Genomic DNA, 20,049 nt, shown 5'->3' with positions numbered 1-20,049 from the left:
CACATATATTGACCAGTTGACTCTGCAGTATTGAAAGTGGTGATGCTTAGTCAGTATGGGGTGCCAGGCAGTTGTATCACCCACTGCTTTCCCAGGGTTCAGCCTTAGTCTCACTGTAGGGTGTCTATTCCAAGCAATATGGGCACAGTGTGATTTTAACATTAAAAGCCTGCCTACCACCATACCATGTATTGTTTGAAATCCCACAATTAGATTCAGTCCTCTGGGCTATATTTTAAAAAAAATGTTTCTTATAGCATAATATAATTGCTTGGAAGAGCTAATATATTACAACTAGTTTTCAGTAATCATTTATTCACTCATTTATTTAATGTTTATTTCTGTTAATCCTATGCCCTCCCAAAACATGCTCTAACAAAATCCTTCAGTTCAGAGCTAGTTCCCATTTCCTCATTTTGCGAAATTCTTGGATGAAACCTAGATATATCTGCTTTTACATGGTAGTTTGTAACGTGCCTTGATGAACGTCTACTTTTTCCATTAAATCTGCTCCACCCACATTCAATCTTCACAATTTCAGCGAATAGTAATTCCATCTTTCTGTTTGCTCATTTTAAGCATGTGGGAGTCATCCTTGACTCCTAGCTTTCACTCATACCCTGTCCAGTCCATTGGCAAAACCTCTCTGCAGAAAAAAAAAAAATTCCACATTCACCACTGCTACTCTGGCCCAAGATAATATAAACCGTTGCCTGGAATATTGTTAAAATAGACTCTACCTACTTTAAGCCTATTCTTAACCTAGCCCTGGAAATAAATAGGGACATTTTTGGTGGTCAAAAGACTGGAGCAGTACTACCGGCATTTCATGGGTCCAGTTTAGAGACACTAAATGGACTGCCATGTGCCTAGTAGGGGGAACAAAGAGGAGCTGTCCACTCAAAATGCCATTAACAACCTCACTGAGAAATATTGAACCAATTAAAACCTAAGTCACCTGATTTTCCACTGATGCTCAAACCTCCATATTGGCTTTTAATTTTTCTAAGAACAAAAGCCAGTATCTTAACTATGGCCTTGTAGGCCTTACACAACCCTTGCCTTCTCCCTCACTTATCTGACGTCACTTCCTATTACTCTCTCATTCACTCACTCCATTGCAGCCATTCTGAAAATACAGTATGCCATCATGCTATTTACTCTGTGTGAAAAGTTATTTCCCCAGTTTACACATCCCTCACCTCCTTACTCATGTATCTTCCTTTCTAGTCACCCTGCTTAAAATTGCAGATCCTGCTCTCAGATTCTTACCTACAAATTGTTTTTGTCTCCAAAGCACTTATTGCTATTTAATACATTGTGTTGTATTCTTGTCTTTCTTTAATCACCAGACTGTAAGCTGCATGAGAGATTTTTGTCCGTTTTGTTCCCTGCTGTGATTACATTGCTTAGAATAGAATCTGGCATGTGGTAGGTACTCAGTGGGCAGTTTTTGAGTGAATAAATTTAAACTTATAACGGCCTTAGGTAGTATTGCATTAAGAAATGAAGATTTAAAAGCTGACAGAGGCTAGTAGATTTGTCAAGAGACACTTAACTACTAAAAAGAATGTACACATGTTCTCATGAATACATTTATTCATCTACTAAGTATTTTTTAAACTCTTATTTGAAGTCAGGCTCTGTTTTAAGTGTTGGAGGTAAACCAATGAACAAAATAGACATGGTTATAAAACAAATTAATTTTAGAGATGGCAAGTGCTATATAGGAAAGAAAGGAAAAGAAGAAGGAGGAGTGATGGATGGGGTGGAGGAGGCCTTCATGTGTTGTATTTTTTTCACTATAACTTGACTAGTTCATTTCCATATTAGTAACAATTACTTTATTTAATGCATTAGCAAACACTTGAAAATAAAATGGGGAATTGATACACAGGCATATTTTGAAGAGGTTATGTGATATATTGGGAAGAAAATGAATTTTGACATGAGGCCATCCTGAATTAAAATCTCAGCTCTGTCACACGTGATCATGGACAACTAAGTCCAACCCAATATCCTCATTTGTTAAGTGGAGTTGACCATGGGCACTTGATGGGATAGTTGTGAAATCAAAAACCAGTGTAGATAAGGTGTCTAACATGAAACACAGTAAGTCAATACATGTTTTCTTCAGACTTTTGGCTGCTACATAGGAAGTGGAGTAAAATGTGATATAAATACAAAGATAATGATAGTTTTCTGACTCTGTGAGTTTGGTTATTCAGTACTGTTTGGAGGAGACTTCATGTTTATATGATGAGCACTACTGTTCAAAATGTTGCTTTCCTATTCTTAAGAGCAGGCAAAATGCTAGAAAAAGTTGTAGCAGGGATGCAATTAGATGCTTCCAACTGGATGGGGTGCCCCAGTAGAGATCTGTGTGCTGTGGTGGAAGACTGGGTATGAGGGACTAGGTGCCAACTTAGAATCTTTGGAAACTTTTTTTTCTTTTACCTTATTAAAATAATAACATATAACCTATATATGTTTTGTCACTTTATTTAATAGCCCTTTTATTATTGAGAAAGTTATAAAATTTCTTGGAGAAATATTTAGAAAATATAGTTTAGTAAAAGAAAACAGTAAAAAATTCCTGTAATTCTGAATTAGCACTGTAATATTGTGCATTTATACTTTGAATCATTTTTATATTATGTATGAACGTGAGTGTATCATTGGTTATATAAAGTACAAATCCTCTGATTATTTCCCATAGTTAATACTTTGGAACATTAATGTTTTGGAAGAAAATTATTGTTACTTGATAATTACTTATCTCAGTGGCTAACAATATAAATGCTATATCTACTTGATGATAATGATGATGCTATATTCTGTATCTAGTATAAATCATCTCACTTATTTTATCACTGGGAATTTCTACCTTGTAATTTTTCACGTTATTTAATTATACACATTACAATATCTGCTGTTACCTCCTAAGACACAGAATTCTTGTCTGATTAACCTACTTAACTTTCAAATAGGCAGAAAAAAAGATATTAACATTAATTATCGAGTTTTGTAAGCACATTAGTTCAATTAATCATCACTTTAAAGATGAGGAAACTAAGGCTCAGAAAGATTTTACCACCTATAATAAGTTGAAACCTGAACTGTATGATCCCAAAGTACATGTTATTTTTCTCTCTCCATTCTGCCTTATCTTACATGCAATATCTTATAATAAGTGCTCAAGAACTTTTTGTTGAGTAAATGAACAGATGAATGGTTGGATGGTTTCTGTTCAACAAATCCCCAGTTTAACTCAAAGCAATGTGTATGCACACTTTAGAGAAGGGATTGGAGTCTTATTTAAATTTCAGTAGCAGAAAATATACTCGAATAGTAAAATACGTATTAACTAAACAGAGAGGTTAGACACTTAGGTGGTATAACTGGAATTGAGGCTGTTTAATCATATAACTCTTATGATCATGAAATTGGATAAATGTGAGTCCCTTAGGATATGTAGCCTCTGGAGTATTTCATTAAATGCATTCATATTAAAATTAAAGGTTACGTAGATAGAAGTGGGGAACTTCAATTTTATGTTACTGAAATGTGATGTTTTTAGAAGTTTTAATTATTATGGAGACAAAGTAGTTGCATATATTTTTAAGGTGCATGTGATATGTTTATTTGAGCACACAATGTGTAATAATCACGTCAGGGTCATTGGGATATCCATCATCTCAAGCAATTATCATTTCTTTGTATTAGGAACATTTCAATTCCACTTCTTTAGTTATCATGAAATATTTAATTAATTATTGTGAGCTGTAGTCACCCTATTGTGCTACCAAACACTAGATCTTATTCTAACTGTATTTTTGAACCCTGTTAATCATCCCCTTCTTATTCCCCCTTTCAAAATGTGATGTTTTTAAAGCAGACGTTTTCTCATGTATTTATCTATTTTGGATTAGCAGCTAAAATTTTCTTTTCTAGCAGTTATTCTCAAATACATAATTCTAAAATCTCTTTGGTTTTACAAAATTCTAAAATGTCCATGATTTCCAGCTATTAACAAATTGTATTCTAAATGTTGCCATATTTTATGTTTAAAATATTTTTACAGTCTAAGCCTTGATAAAGAGACAGTAATACTTGGATTGTATTACAACACTTGAGTACTGTTGAAAAACTAATCTCTGAAGACTAATTTAAAAGTAGAACATCTTCCTATTACACATTTTATTATTAGTTTTTAGCCATGGTATGCCATTAATGTTATGTATCAAGGAGTAATCTACATTTATTTTGTATTATCTTAACACTGTTAGATTTTTCAAGGTAGATGTGCATACTTTTTTAAAAAAGATAATGAGACTAAGTTAATGTGTTTTTGTTTTATGGTACATAATTTTTAAAAGAGTGGTTTGTTAGGTTATAATTTATGTACCATACAATTCATTCTTTCAAAGTGTTCATGTCAGTGTTTTTTAGAGACTTCATGGATTATTCAGTATCACCACTACCCAATTTTAGAATATTTCCGTGTGACAACAAGAGGCTTTGCACTTATTTTCACTCTGCATTACTCCTCAAGTGTTCCCCCATAACTCTGGGTAACCATTGATCTGCGCTCTGCCTCTATAGATTTGCCTATTCTGGATGTTTCTTATACTTAGAATTATACAATATATGGTCTTTCGTTACTGACTTCTTTCACTTGATAAAATGTTTTTAAGATTCATCCGTGCTGTAATAATTGCATTCCTTTTTAAGGCCAAATTGTATTTCATTTAATGGATGTACCAAATTTTGTTTATTCATTTGTCAGCTAGTTAAAAAACATTTAGATTATTGGTACCTTTTAACCATTATAAATAGCGCTGCTATGAACATATGTATACACATTTTTGTGTGGACATAGGTTTTTATTTATCTTGGGTATACACTTAGTAGTAGAATGACTAGGTCATTTTGGTAACTCTAGTTGTGAACTTCTAGGAACTGCAAACTACTTTTCATAGCAGCTGCAGCGTTTCATATTTCCACCAGCAATCTACTAGCGTTCCCACATCTCTATAGCCTCACCAGCACTTGTAATTATCTACCTTGTTTTTATAGCCATCCTAGTGGATATATAGTGGCATGTTATTGTGGCTTTGGTTTACATTTCTCTAATGACTAATGATATTGAGCATCTTCTTTTTATGTCTTCTCTAGTGAAATGTCTATCAGATCTTTTGCTCATTTTTTAATTAGTTATTTGACTTTTTATTATAGAGTTCTAAGAGTTCTTTATACATTCTGGATGTAAGTCAGTTCCTGGTCAAGTGTATCATTTGCAAATATTTTATCCCATTCTGTAGGTTGTCTTTTCACTTTCTCGAAGTGTCCTTAGAAGCACAAATGTTTTTAATTTTAATGTCCAATTTATCCGTTTATTTCTTTTGTTGCTTGGTATATCTATTGTTATTGTGTCTGACAACCCATTGCCAAACCCAAGGTCGTAAATATTTACATTTTCTTCTAAGAGTTTTATAGTTTAGTTTCTACATATAGGTATATGTCATCCATTTTGAGTTAATTCTTACTTATATATGAGATAAGGGTCCAGTTTAATTCTTTTGCATGTGGATATTTTGTTATCCCAGAATAATTTGTTGAAGACTGTATTACATTCTAACACTAATTCTCTTACATCAGCTGGGTGTCCTGTAGTTCAATTCAATCTGACGCTAACTATTCACAGTTAACATCTGATCCCACAAATTCAAGGACAAGGTCCTCAACAAGACTGTCCTTACTTCAAAGACCAACTGCAAGTGGGGTCCCCAAGCTACCCTTATTTCTGCTTGGAAGAATTGGCTACAAAATTGGGAGTTCCTAAGAACCCCTTTAAGGTTTGATAGTTCACTAGAACAACTTACCTATCTCACAAAAAGTGCTTTACTTACAATTGCCATTTTATTATAAAGGATTTAAATGAATAGCTGGATAAAGGGGTACACAGGATATGTCTGGAATAATCTGGAGCACAAGTTTCTGTCTTCATAGATTTGGTTGCAATACCCTCCTGGTACATCAATATGTTCACTATCCTGGAAGCAATTCAAGCCTCATGTTCGTAGTTTTTTTGTTTTTTAAGATGGAGTCTTGCTCTGTTGCCCAGGCTGGAGTGCAGTGGTGTGATCTCGGCTCACTGAAACCTCTGCTACCTAGGTTAGAGTGATTCTCCTGCCTCAGCCTCCCGAGTAGCTGGGATTATAGGCGTGCACCACCATGCCCAGCTAATTTTTGTATTTTTGGTAGAGGTGGAGTTTTGCCATGTTGGCCAGGCTGGTCTTAAACTCCTGAACATCAAGGCATCTGCCCTCCTTCTTGGTCTCCCAAAGTGCTGGGATTACAGGCATGAGCAAATGCACCCGACCTAGTGTTCATAGTTTTTATTCAAGGTATTTATTACATAAGCATGTCATTGGCCATGTGACTAAACTCAATCTTCAGATCTTCTTCTTTCCCCAGAGGTAGAAGAGGACTGGGAATGCCTCTAGTTACATGAGATTTGTTATTCTTCTGCCAGCCTTCCCCATCCTGTAGGCTATCTGTGGCAACAACCCTGTGCCACTTCATTAGCACAACAAAGGCACATCTATCACTCAGGGAATTTCAAGAATTTCTGAAACTCTGTGCCAGGAACCAGGGACAAAGACCAGATTTTAAAAAGTATATTAATACTTATATGACAACTATTCTTCCTTCCATTGACTTATCTGGGCAATGTTATCAAAAATCAACTGTTACAAATGTATGAGTTTATTTCTGTACTCTCAATTCTGTGCCATTAGATCTGTATGTGTATCCTTATACCAGGACCACAATGTCTTGATTACTGTAGCTGTCATACATTTTGAAGTTGGGAAGGATGCATCCCCTAACTTTTTCTTTTTTTTTTCAGGATCGATTTAGCTATTTTGGACTTTTTGTATGTTCATATGAGTTTTAGGATCAACTTGACAGTTTCTGTAAAAAAGCCAACTGGAATTCTGATAAGAATTATGTTCAATCTGTAGATTAATTGGGGGAGTATTATCCTTTTAAGAATAATAAGTTTTCTCATTCATGAATGTGGGTTGTCTTTTCATTTTTCAGATATTCTTTAATTTTTTTCAATGATGTTTTTAGTTTGCGATTCACAAGCCTTACGCTTCCAATGTTAAATTTATACCTAAGTATTTTATTCTTTCCATGCTATTGTAAATGGAATTGTTTCCTTGATATCATTTTCAGAATGTTCATTACTAGTGTGAAGAAATACAATCAATTATTATGTATTGATCAACTATCTTGCAACCTTACTGAACTTGTTCTTTAGCTCTTATAGTTTTTTAGTTACTTCCTTAAGATTTTCTAAGTAAAAATAATAACATTATCTACAAAGAGCGATAATCATACTTCTTCCTTTCCAGCCTGAATGCCTTTTCTTTCTGTTTATTATTTAGTGAACCTGTCTGTAATCTCTAACAAAATGTTGAATAAAAGTGATATGAGCAAGCATTCTTGTTCCTTATTTTAAGGAGAAAACAGTTAATGTTTCACCATCAAGTATTATAGTTGTAGATTTTTCATAGATGGTCTTTACTAGGTTGAGGAAGTTTCCTTCTATTGCTAGTTTGTTTAATGTTTTGATGGTGTTAAAGCAGGGTGTTGGATTTTGTCAGATGCTTTTCAGCATCTATAGAGATATTATATGATTTTTCCCTTTATTAATATGGTATGGTACGTTATTTGATGTTTATATGATAAATCGACTTTGCATTCCTGGGATAAATCTGACTTGGTTATAGAATGTAATTCTTTTTGCTATTTTATGTACTCTAAAATAATCTAAATATTCCAAAATTATTTAGGCTTTTAAAATGAAAAGAACCTAAATTAATAAATAAAAGTTGCACAAGTCACCTGGTCTTAGATTACCTCTAAGTCTGCAGCACCAGTGTTTCAGAAGTGGAATTCTATTTTCCTGAAAGTACAATTTGAAGTATCGTCATTAAAATACTGACCTGCATAATCTGGTTGATAACATAGGACCAACGTAGGACAAAAAATTGATAAACTTTTTACTTATACAATTTTAATAAGCTTGTTGCAAGATCCCATATATAATTAATAAATGCTTAAACATCTTGAAGTCATATAATGTCATCGTTTTGGTGGCCAAACTTTAAAAAGCAGACAATACCTGATGAACTTCCCCACATAAAAAATAGTCAGCAATCACAAATAAATAATAAAATCATAATAAAATAGCTATATGTATTGAAAACTTGGATTTGGGGTTCATGACAAGCTTATGAAGCCATTTTATAGATTGAGAAAATAAGCCTCCAAGAGGTTAGATAAATTTGCAAAAACATTCCCGGAAATCAATACTTAAATTCTGCTTTTATGACCCTGCAGTCTCGCTCTGATAAAGTGACCACTTATAGAGTATTTCTGTTTTTATTTTGTTCTTCCTGTTGTTGGTATTTTTGCCTGGAAATTATTCAATGGGTTTGTGAAGTCTTTATTTTTCTATAACTTAGTGTCCTAGTACAATGTAGCACCGTGTTTTGCTAAGTGCTTATATATTCCATAAATTTTATTTCATAAATTTATACATATACATGTATTCCATAAATTTTATTCTATAAATTTATACACATGTATTCCATAAATTTCAGTGCCCATTAGAATGTTTTGCATAAAGTATTGTAGCTCTAAGTAATATTGCATTATACATATATTTTAAACTACCTATCATGGACTATAAAAAATGGATGTAATTGTCTCAGTAAAACTAGGCTTAGGATCACTTCAGGCTATATACACACACTTGTGTGAGTGAGTCCATGCATCACACATGTGTGCTCACATGACTGAATTAATCATATGATGACTTTTAAGTGATTTAATTGATATGTCTCCTAATAATTAGTTCATATTTTTACATTTCAGTTGTCATTGTATCTTGAAATGTCATTAATAAAAATTTTTTAGTTTTTCATTGATTTGTCATTCATCAGCCACTAACTGGTACAGTCCTATGAGTCTGATGTTGTTTTATGGCTATGAATCTGGTCTAGAAAAAAAAAATTATTGCAATGAAATTACTTAATATTTTTTCCAACATTTTGCAATAGAAATCCCATTTAACTATCTTTATGATTTTCAGTTTTTTTATTTGAGTATTTTGGAATTACTTTGATTTCTCACTTAATATTTTCTTTCTTTCTTTCAATTTTTCTTCCTTTCTCTTTTTTTTTTTTTTTTTTAGCTTTTCAAGAAATAGATAATATCAAGGAGACTGGGACACCGGGAGTGGGAGAGATTGGACTGGGAGACTCAGCAGGTCAGGACATTTGCATTACCATTTGCTGGTCATTCTTTTGCCATCAGTTTTACAATTCTCTTGCCACTTGCTTATTTCTTCCATGTGCTTACTTGAGTTGTTCTCGGTTTGCAATTTATGAATAACACTCTAATAATATAAGAAGCCGAGCATTTGGGTGTCTTCCTTTTATAGTTTGAAGATGAGAAAAAAAAAAAAAACCAATTAAAAGAAACTATCAAGAATAGAAAAAAAATTTCTTACCTAAGTTACATTGATGCCCGAATGTATATTTTTTCTATATTTTTTCCTTGTATAAACTGTTTTGAAATGAAACTTCTTAATGACTTTCCCTTAATGACTTTTAAGAATCAAATTCTTAAAACATGTAGAATGTTAATGAATATGTAATTGTAGTGGTGGAGCACCCAGGTCATGAAAATCGAGTTTCTTCTCTTCTCTGCCATATACTCTGTGCTAGGGTCCACCTTTCAAAGCTCTTGACACGCTTCAGAGTCAATCTGTTTGCCAACACTAATAGTAACTACAGAATGTTGACTACCATGTATGAAATGAAAGTTAATTAAATCGGACAATTTCTATGTAAATAAAAGGTCTCAATAGTCGAAGAGTCTCCTGGGAGCATTCAGCAGTCATTGTACAAGGTTAGTTTTAGTCACATTTCTCAGTAAGCTGGAGCCACACTGGCCTTTGAAGTCCCCATTGCTATGAATGTGGCTAATGGCTGTGTGCTCATTCCTTGGTCCAGGGAAGTGTCTTGGTTGTTTCAACAATGCACACAACTCTCACTATTATTGCTTAGTTATGAGTGAAGACTTGGTTCCCTCCCTCTTTGTTACTCCTCCCGTGTTACCACTTCCACAGCTCCCCTGGAGTGTGTCTTAGCTCCTCCACATCCAGGTCTTCTGTAGAAGAACTACCAGTGGCTCTTTCAGTTTTCATTATACAGAGAGAGAAATGTCTTTGTCCTTCAGTGTGATCAGATCTCTTCAATTAAAATGACTTACTCATAAAGGAACTAAGCTTAAAGTGATTCTATCTGGATGCTTCAGGGATTTTGTTATTTTTTAGCATAAACATTAGGATATTAGGGATTAGACAAATTTTTATTGGCATGTACCTTGAGAGAACACTGCTTACCAGCTTAAAGGGAAGATACATTTCAACTATATCTTGATGCAATGCATATGCTTAAGTCTCTGCTTTTAGCTAAATTAGGTAAGAGTCTTGCAAAAAGCTGTATTTAAAATGATACACCAACGTAAGTGTGTCTGCACAGATTCTTGCAGAGTTAAGAATCACTTTTCAATGATACTTTGATAAAGAGTATTCTGATAATAAACATCCCCAAATCTTTAGTTTGCAAATATTACGGAAATAAACATTAAAACCAAATAAGTTGAAGCTAAATGTGGTGGGTGTTCTTGGCATCCAACTATTATATAAATATTGACCTTAAATTGAATACACTTGTTTGACTTTTGCATGTTTGGAAGCAAAATCAAGAAGGAAGGGACAAACATCTCATAGATCCCTATAGTCTTATGAGATAGAAAGAAACTTGGTCTAATCAACTTATTTCATAAGCCTAAATTTCTATCCTCTGTCACATGAAACATTAGTAATAAAACTAAATCTATGTTTCTTGGCATGATGCAGGTCTACTACATTATGCTACCTCGCAGGTTATGGAACACAAATCATTCTGCATACTACATAATGCACACACATAAAAATACCATCATATTTGCCATTTTGCCGATTTATCATTTGATAAAGAATACTATAGGTACTAACACTTCACTTTGGATTATACTAATATTCAAAGAAATCAAGATCATAAAAATGTTTTTGATAGGGCCATTTCCCTGGAAAAGTTTTCTCTTTCGCTAGATGAAATAAAAAGATGATGATCCATTCATTAATTCATTTATTCATACAAGGAAAATTCCTACTCTCCCAGAGCTTTCATTCTTATGGAAGAAAATGTGAAGTGAAGATTTTGATGAGTATGTCAGTGGAGATAAGTACTAAGAAGAAAAATAAAGCAGGGATACTAGAGAACACTGAAAGACCATCTCAGATACACTGTCTAGGGAAAGGCTCTTTAATAAGGAGAGAATGGAACAGAGGACTGAATGGAATAAGATAATAATGTCAAAATGTGGGGAAAGAGAGGTACATTCAACAGGAAGAGCCAGTATGAAGAGTGTGCTTGGTGTGTTGAAGGAATGGCAAGGGCAGTGGTAGGAAGATAGAAGAAGACAAGTGAGAGATGACACTTTGGAGGCTGAGTGGTGTCCATCATTTACAGCCTGGTAGACTATGATGGTACCTTGAATATTATTCTGAAGGAGATGGAGATCATTAAAGGAATCTTAGCAGATGAGGAGCATGTTAAGGTTCATATGTTTTAAGGATCAGTCTGACTTACAAGTTGTGCACATCATTTAAAAAAATTTCCCTTTATAGACAGAATCTAAATTATGAGTAAAAATAGATGTAATAATGATTAGGGCAACATTTTCTAATCAGGATATTGACTGATGCTTGTGTTCAAGGGGCTAATGTTAGATAATACAGCTATCCTTTTTCTTTTCCATGTCTTTAATTTGCAGAATTCTTTTGAATTTGAATTATGGCTTTTGGCTTTGTATAATAACATTGTTTTATAATAGGGACCTTAATGATAATGATATATAATATTTAAAAATCATGTGTGTTCAATTAGTTGCTTGGCACAGCTGAATTTCTCATTTGTTGGCCATTTATAATTTCAACCCAAACCACATAGCTTTCTATAAGTCCAGAAACAAGTCCTGAATTTTATCTCCTATTTGCAAAGGAAGGTGTTTGAAAATCATGTAACTCTTTTATTATTCCAATCCATGAGACTATGTATGAGCAGGAAACATAGAGTAGTTAAACAAATCAATTTAGTATGAATTAGCAGGCATGAATTCTGAAGGCAGCTCTGAAACTTACTAGCTGCGTGACTTGGTGTCTTTGACTTCTGTTTGCCTCCTCCATGACCTATGGGAGAAGTGCAGTGTTGTTATTGCTGCAGTTCCTTCACGTTTGTCAAGCCATTGTACACATATTAGGTAATAAAGAGAAAATGGGTGACTAAAGAGTTACTTACATTAGAAGTAACCATTTATAATACAAATGAGAAAGTAAGGGATATGGTTTCATGTAAATAACAGAGGATAAGATCCATATTTATTTTCAGAAAATTATTGGGTCAAAGTAGATATTATTGATACTTGGAAGGAAGGATTATTTCTAAAAATATCATTTCTATCGTGTGAAGAATCAAAATAAGTATTTAAAAAGTAATTTGGGAGTTGGGGAGTGCCTTCTTCTAGCAATCTTGTGGCAGCAGTTTTCAATTGCCAAATAAGTATTTACCGGAAAGTTTTCAAATTTCTAATCAATGCATTAGAAACTATTTAAAATCTCTACCTAGGTTATCTAGGCTTAGATTTTCATGATTTGCATATCAGAATATTCATGCAACAAAAATATATACATACATACCTGTTTAGGAATATTTAATATTATTTTCCTAAAAATTCTTACTCTAAATTCTTTCCTTTTCAGTCATAAGAATAAAAATCATTTCCATGATTAAACTGATAAATAAGGAAATTATTCTTTGACATTAATTTTTGGAGAGGGCATGCCTACTTCAACTTCACGTGTTCATCTGTGATTGTTTTTGAGTCTGGAGTGATTCCTTTCACTTTCTGCCACAGACAGTGGAGGAAATTCTCCACTCCCACAAGAGTTAGTTCCTCCACCTATGCTTACCCATTGCCTGTTCAACAAACTTTGATTCTCTTCTCCAGTACCTTCAACTTCTTCTGCATTACTAGAAGCAAAATACTTAAACATGATCAAATTTTTCATCTAAAGACAAATAAAAACCTTTTTAAAAAATTTTACCTCTTCCTTTAGCTACCACTCCCTTCATGTACAAATTTTCCTAAAGCTTTATCTTCAATTGCAGTCGTTTTCTTTTCTCCTTCTCACTCCTCTACCCTCTTCCACTTCTATCTTGCCAAATCTTGCTAAGATCATCAATAACCATTATCATGCTAAATCCAAAAGGTATTTTTTAGTCATTGTCTTATTTCATCCTTAGTTGCATTCAGCTGTGTGGATGACTTTCCAACCCTCACCCCATTTTTTGGTTGTTTTTGAAGGACTATCTTCCCTCTGCTTTTCACTTGGAAGTGAACTGTCTTGTTCATCACTTCATCCCTAATACACTTTTTAAAGTGCTTTGCTAATAGCATGTGCTGAATAAATTTGGTGTGAAGAGCTATAGCCAAATGAATACAATGTGAAATCCAGTGCCATAAAGGCTACAAAATATCTACAAGGTGACAGTGTATAAGACTCCATAGAAAAGATACAGTTTCATAGACAAGGTAGTATTTGAGCTGGGTTTTAAAGGATGCATATGATTTTTCCCAGCAGAGATGTTGGACAGTGGGAAGATTGCCAAGGATATATTTAAAGCTGTGGTGTCTTATGTTCCTCTTTGGGCTTGAGTTTGGATGCAACACAAAGGATACAAAAGGAAAATAGTGACTATAAAGGTAAATTGGGTTCAAATAATAAGAAGACTTTGAATCTTATGCTAAGTGGTTTGTCCTAACTCCACAGGACTTGTGGAGTCATTAAAATTTTTTGTTTGTCTTGGGAAAGTAGGATGATGACTAGGGCTGTGCCTTGGATTAATTAATTATTATGATGTCACTATGAGGCTGATTGATTTATAAACTGTATGGCTATAAGAAGGAAGATCGATTACTAATGTAATCATGAAGTAAGAGTTCAGGAAAGTCAGGCATGAAGTGGTAACACCAGCGTACAGATATAAGCAGAAATCTGAAGATGGATTCGATAGGGTTTGATGTCTTCCTAGAGTGCTTAGGGATCAATTTCAACCTTGAATAATGGAAATAAAGGCCATGCAATTCACAGATATAGGAAATCACAAAAAACAGTTTGTTTTTATTGATTTATTCTTTTTAAAAAATGTTTGGTCAGAGAGCATGAGTTGTTTTGAGAGTCTTTATATTTGAGTTACCAATATTGATATATTGAGGAAGTATTCCACGTTGGAGATTCTGGGACCTGGTATGGGAGTTGACGATACAGCTGTATGAATTTAAACTTGATACTGACAGTTGCCTCCTTAGTGGAAGAAGAGCGATGTAGACTGAGGGGATAGCCTGCAAGATGAGGGTGCTGAATGTCATGTAGAATTTTGAAGATCACGTGGAATAGTGGAAATAAAAGAAACTCTCAAGTTTGAGTTATAGCTTTGCTGCTTTACAAACTGTATGGTCTTGAAGTAGTATTTGGTTTGTTTATTCATTTATTTATCTTTAATATCTGCCCAGGGCCCTCCTGAGTGGTCTTCAAACAGTAAGCACTAAATGCAGGCTTTATTGGCTCACTAGAATATAATCATTTCTACATTATGGATTTTTATTTGAAGTATCAAAAGTTATTTGTGTACTCATTCATTTACTCCTTTATTCATTCATGTATTCTTACTGACTCTTATTCTGTGACAGGCACCCTCATTATACTGCCTGACTTCTTCTCCATCTCATTTCTTGGTTAGTATTTTCATTGGTTCAATTTGGTGATACTGTTCTCAGTTATAGGAAAAAGATTGATTGATTTAGATCTCATCCATCTATAGAGTCATGCCATTTACATCTCAGACTACATTTCCTCCTCCTCAGGTTGGTTGAGATAGCTCCAAAAGATAGTGATGGCAAATATTGCCTTTACTTTTACAATAACAGAAAAGAATCTTTCTGCTGATTTCATTTAGATGCTTATAGTAAAATATTTAACTCACAAATGATTTCAGTCATCCTCTTTAACAGTAGTTAAACACATTGATGTTACAGAGATCTGCCAAACAGAACTATTATCATATGACTACTGAGAAGTTTTTGGACAAAAGTGCTCGTTGGAAGAGGGGAGCCCTATTCCCTAAATGCTGAATGAGTGCTTGCCTGGGGCGTCCCCAGAAATAGGAGCTGACACAGGTGTTCGGCACAGTTGCTTACTGCTTCCTATCAAGAAGGATGGGAGGATCTTAGCACTACTGGTTTGTGGCACTCAGCATATTTGGCAAGCACTTAGCTCTGGCTGTGGATTTCCCTGGGGAAAATAAAAGCCACAGGGAAGTCATCAGTGTGACCTTCTGCTGGGTAGTTGGCACACAGTTGCACCACAGGAAAGCTTTCAGTTGTCATTTTCTGAATGGGGAGAGATCAGGTGTTGATGGAGGCTCCCCATCCAAGGTGGAAGGTGGAGAAGGAAACCAATATTGAACAGAAGCTTACTAAATAATTCCCAGTCACGAAGCTTAACACCAACTGATCTGCTGATAAAAGAGATTCTTGGAGGGGAGGTGGTTGATGTTTTTTTGGGGGGTTTCTTTGGTTCCGTAAGCATAATTACAAGCTTTCCTATTGAAGTCTGACCCATCATATTGAAATGCTGTCACTAGTATCATTAGCAAGTAAAGTGTTGATAACATAGTCAAATGCACAGCAGAGTTCTGGCTCTTAAGTGTCTGGACTAACTCCCAATATTAGGAATAGGAGTCAAACTGCCATCACTTTTACTGTGCTAACAGACGCCCTGCCATTAGCAGTCTGAAGGCAATTTTAATAAAATACATAGCCCTGCTGAGTTGGTCTCAAAAGATAAATACACAATGCAGAAAAGAAGCTTTTGTTTAAAAGTAATTATTTAAACTATGTATTACAGGTAATTTTCTTTTACCAGTAAGGCAAATGCTATCAGAATTTCAATAACGATTTTTTGGCTCTTATCTAAATAATGTGATATTGTCATTTCTAAGAGTTAAAGCAGCGGTTATTTTTACTTATATACAAAATGAGGGCCAATTGGACTCAGGTATCGTGTGCATGTGTTTTACAGTTGATATTACATTTTTGCGTGAACAATGTTGTATTTTCTTGGACAGATTTATGGAAATGTAACAAGCTGGTGAGAGAGTTCTGGGAACTACAGACTTCACTTGCAAACACAGATTAGAACAGGAGGGCAAAGAACATCTTTTTATTTTCCCTTTGCTGTCCGAAAGAAAATCAAATTTCAGTCTTTTAAAAGCTCTTTTAATAGGATGCTTGCACGTAAACCACAGTCACAAGGGTGTAATAAATGTGTGCATATATCCGAGCAGCCAGAGCTTTGTTCACCAAAAGGTGAAAAGCTCAGAAAGCTTTCCTAAGAGTCTATTTGGAAACCATTTAAACCACCGCCTTTTCTTTCCTTCCTACTAGCATGAAATCCTTCAATTAATATAGAATTTATTCTGTCCTTACCGTAGGCAGAGTGAGAACTTGCTTACCTAAGTGGGATGAGGAAGGTTCCTATTTCTCCCTGCTGCTCTTTGGAATGAGACAGATATCAGTTCCAATTCCACTCAACTCTCAACTCCATTTTTTCATGATCTATCACCTTAGGCAAGTTACTTGTCATCTTCGTCAAGCCTTTGTTTGCTCATCTATAAAATTAGTATAAGAATAAAATAAGCCTTGTATGATTGTTTTGAGGATGTAATGAGATAATACTTGTAAAATATTTGGGGTGGTGTCTGGCACAGAAGAAGCACTCAGGAAATGTTAATTTATATTTGATTGAACAAAGTTTGTTGAAATTATATTTGAATTAACAAAATTTTATCAGGGAAAGCACAATGTTGAACATTGTGCTAGGAGTTGGGATAAATACATTGAATAATATATAGTGTCTACTTCAAAAGTATAAAGCCTAATGCAAGACAGGCATTTAAGCAGATAACTTAAGTACTATATGCCACTTGTTGTAATGTGAGTATAGATCCTGGGGACATAAAGGAGGCAGGGCTTAATCTTGGCCATGGGAAAAATTACTGCAAAATCTTCTTGATTTGTTAAGCTTTCAAAGAGAAGACGCTAAGCTGTATAGTTTCATCCTGAGCTGCTGTGATCAAAGCCAACTATTTTTTTTTTTCCAAGAGTGATTTTTTTCCCAGCTCCTTGTTTTTTCTGTTCTTCTTCCTTTACATTTATGTAAACCTTTTCCTTAATCGTTAGCACCATGGTTAGATGATTATCTATAGGCAGTGAGAGGAGGTAAACATGAATTAACCATTCAAATGCTGCTCAGCATCTTGCGAAAATGATTTCAGGGAGAATTAGAAACACAGGCTTTATTCTCATACATTGCAGATGGGAATGCAAACTGATATAAGCCTTTGGGAGAGAAGTTGGTGATGTCTGAACAAATCTACATATACACTGAACCTTTTGACCCAGCAATGCCACTTCTAGCAGTTAATCCTGAAGACACAATATTAACAATATTAAAACTAGCCTGGGTTGGGGGTGGTGGCTCATGCCTGTAATCTTAACACTTTGGGAGGCTGAGGCGGGTGGATCACTTGAGGTCAGGAGTTTGAGACCAGCCTGGCTAACATGGTGAAACCCTGTCTCTACTAAAAATACAAAAATTAGTCTGACATGGTGGTGGCCACCCATAATCCCAGTTACTCGGGAAGCTGAGGCATAAGAATCGCTTGAACCTGAGAGGTGGAGGTTGCAGTGAGTCAGAATTGTGCCACTGCACTCCAGCCTGGGTGACAGAGTGGGACTCCATCTCAAAAAATAATAATAATGATAATAAAAGAAAAAGAAAACTATATGCCCAAGATTATTCATCATGGCATTGTTTATAATTGTAACCTATTAAAAACCACCTAAATGTTCATGCAGAGGAGGGTAGTTGAAGAAAACAGAATGAAGAACATCATCTGGAATGGAAATAAAATAAGAAAATATACATGTATCTGCTAATTGAAACCAAGAATAGGAAGGACAAGCCAGAAATTAATAAAACTGATTAAATACACTGGTTGGGCCCAGGGGAAGGGGATAGAAAGAATGGGAATAGGGAACAAGAGTGAAGAGGTGATAGGGAGTGATATTTATCTGAATGGACATTTTTGATATAGTTCTGATTTTTGGAACTGTGTTAATATTTCACATACTCAAAAAATAAATAATCGAAGTGAAGTAGAGTATTCAGGGTACCCCACATGAAATATTAAAAAATAGCAAGAAAACTTAACTGTATTCTTAGGAATTACAGATGAAGGAAGTGGGTAAAAAAGAGTTAATCTAAGTGACTTATAAACAACAATTGGAGTTAGGCTCTAAGCTGTTTTAAAAATTAATAAAAAAGAACTATTGCACTCTTATCAGAATATTTGTATTTCACAAGATATGGGTGAGTGATTCAATTTTCCACAGGGGTGAGATTTAGCATTTCCAAAACTGCTTCAAATGTCTCCTAGGATTGGGGATGACAGCTATTTTCTCTCTGTCAAAGAAAGCAAGAGGGCTAGAATGAAGCCTGGTTATTAGATTTTTATCTTAGATATCAATAAGAAAAATATGTATCATAGATATACAAATAATGAAATAGGAGTATGTGCGTGTGTTCATTTCTATATTCCCAGCTCTATCTGCTCAGAGGGCCTAGAAGCATTAACACCCCAATAGTGATGAGCACATTTGGTACCTAGTTTTTGGTTTCTAAATACCATTCTCTAGCAAAAGAAACCAAGAATGCTTGTAGAAATGGATGATCCAGGGCCAGAACCAGAAACGTATGTCATAAGAGTCTGGAACATCTTGTGGTGCCAGAAAGTAGGGATGGAGTAAACAATGATGAAAACATTGAAATAACACAGGATCCTCCCTGAAGTGGCTCCCTGTTTCCAAATTCAGGACATTTGAGCAAGAAAATAATGAGAGTAATAGGATATTCTTAATATACTCCATAAGGCTGTAAAAAATTATTGAGCAAAGAAATAAGTGAGGGAGAAAAGAAAGCTCTTTTTTAACAGGAAGAATGCCAATTAAAAGGAATGATGGAAATAGAAAGTCACCATTTGGTAAACACCACAGTCGTAATAGTTTCAGGCAAGAATCATCAAATGGATGCTAAATTTGTGGGTGAAAATATAATGATAAATAGAATATTTACAGATTGTCAATGTATCTCTTCTCAAAATACTTATTAATTATAAAAGGAAAGTAGTAACTTTACAGTGGAAAAACCTGGCAGACATCACTTGAAACAAATGATCAAATTTAACATCACCAGTAATGAGACATATCAGCATCATGTGCCTCTCATATGATTCACTGAGAAAGGCACACAAAGTAATTTCTGTCATGTTCTTGCCAAAAATGCATAACATGAATTTAATCATGAAGAAATACCAGACAACCCAAAAGGGACATACTACAAAATAACCTGGCAGGACCCTTAAAAATGTGCGAAGGTCGTTAAAAACAAAGAAAGATTGAGGAACTGTCCCAGATGGAAAGAGATGAAGAAAACATCACAACTAAATATTGGCTCATGGTCCAAGAAAAAGACATTAGTGGGTCAATTGTTGGTATTTCAAAAAGGGCCATAGATCATCAAATAGTATTTAACAATGTTAATCTTTTGACTTTGATAATTGTATTATTGGTTCTATAAGATGTTAATTTGTGGGAAACCGTAAAGAATATATGGGCACTCTGTACTGTTTTTGCATTTTTTAAGCCTAAAATTATTTCAAAATGAAAAGTTACATTGAA

General features: G+C 34.5%; 1 protein-coding gene across 7 annotated transcripts in view; it reads left to right on the top strand.

Moving 5' to 3' along the window:
* Positions 1-20,049, top strand: part of SOX5 (SRY-box transcription factor 5) — a 1,029,303-nt gene that overhangs the window by 342,586 nt on the left and 666,668 nt on the right. For 4 of the 7 annotated variants that reach the window (XM_031936285.1, XM_031936283.1, XM_031936280.1 and 1 more), the window contains one exon: positions 9,272-9,346. The exons of the other annotated variants lie outside the window; for them this stretch is intronic. The gene's annotated coding sequence lies outside the window, so the exon portion shown is untranslated. The remainder of the gene's footprint in view (positions 1-9,271; positions 9,347-20,049) is intronic. 7 annotated transcript variants of the gene reach the window in all.

The sequence above is a fragment of the Piliocolobus tephrosceles genome, chromosome 10 (genome assembly GCF_002776525.5).
Source record: "Piliocolobus tephrosceles isolate RC106 chromosome 10, ASM277652v3, whole genome shotgun sequence".
In the NCBI taxonomy this organism is placed as follows: Eukaryota; Metazoa; Chordata; class Mammalia; order Primates; family Cercopithecidae; genus Piliocolobus; species Piliocolobus tephrosceles.
This window is presented reverse-complemented; position numbering and strand designations above follow the sequence as displayed.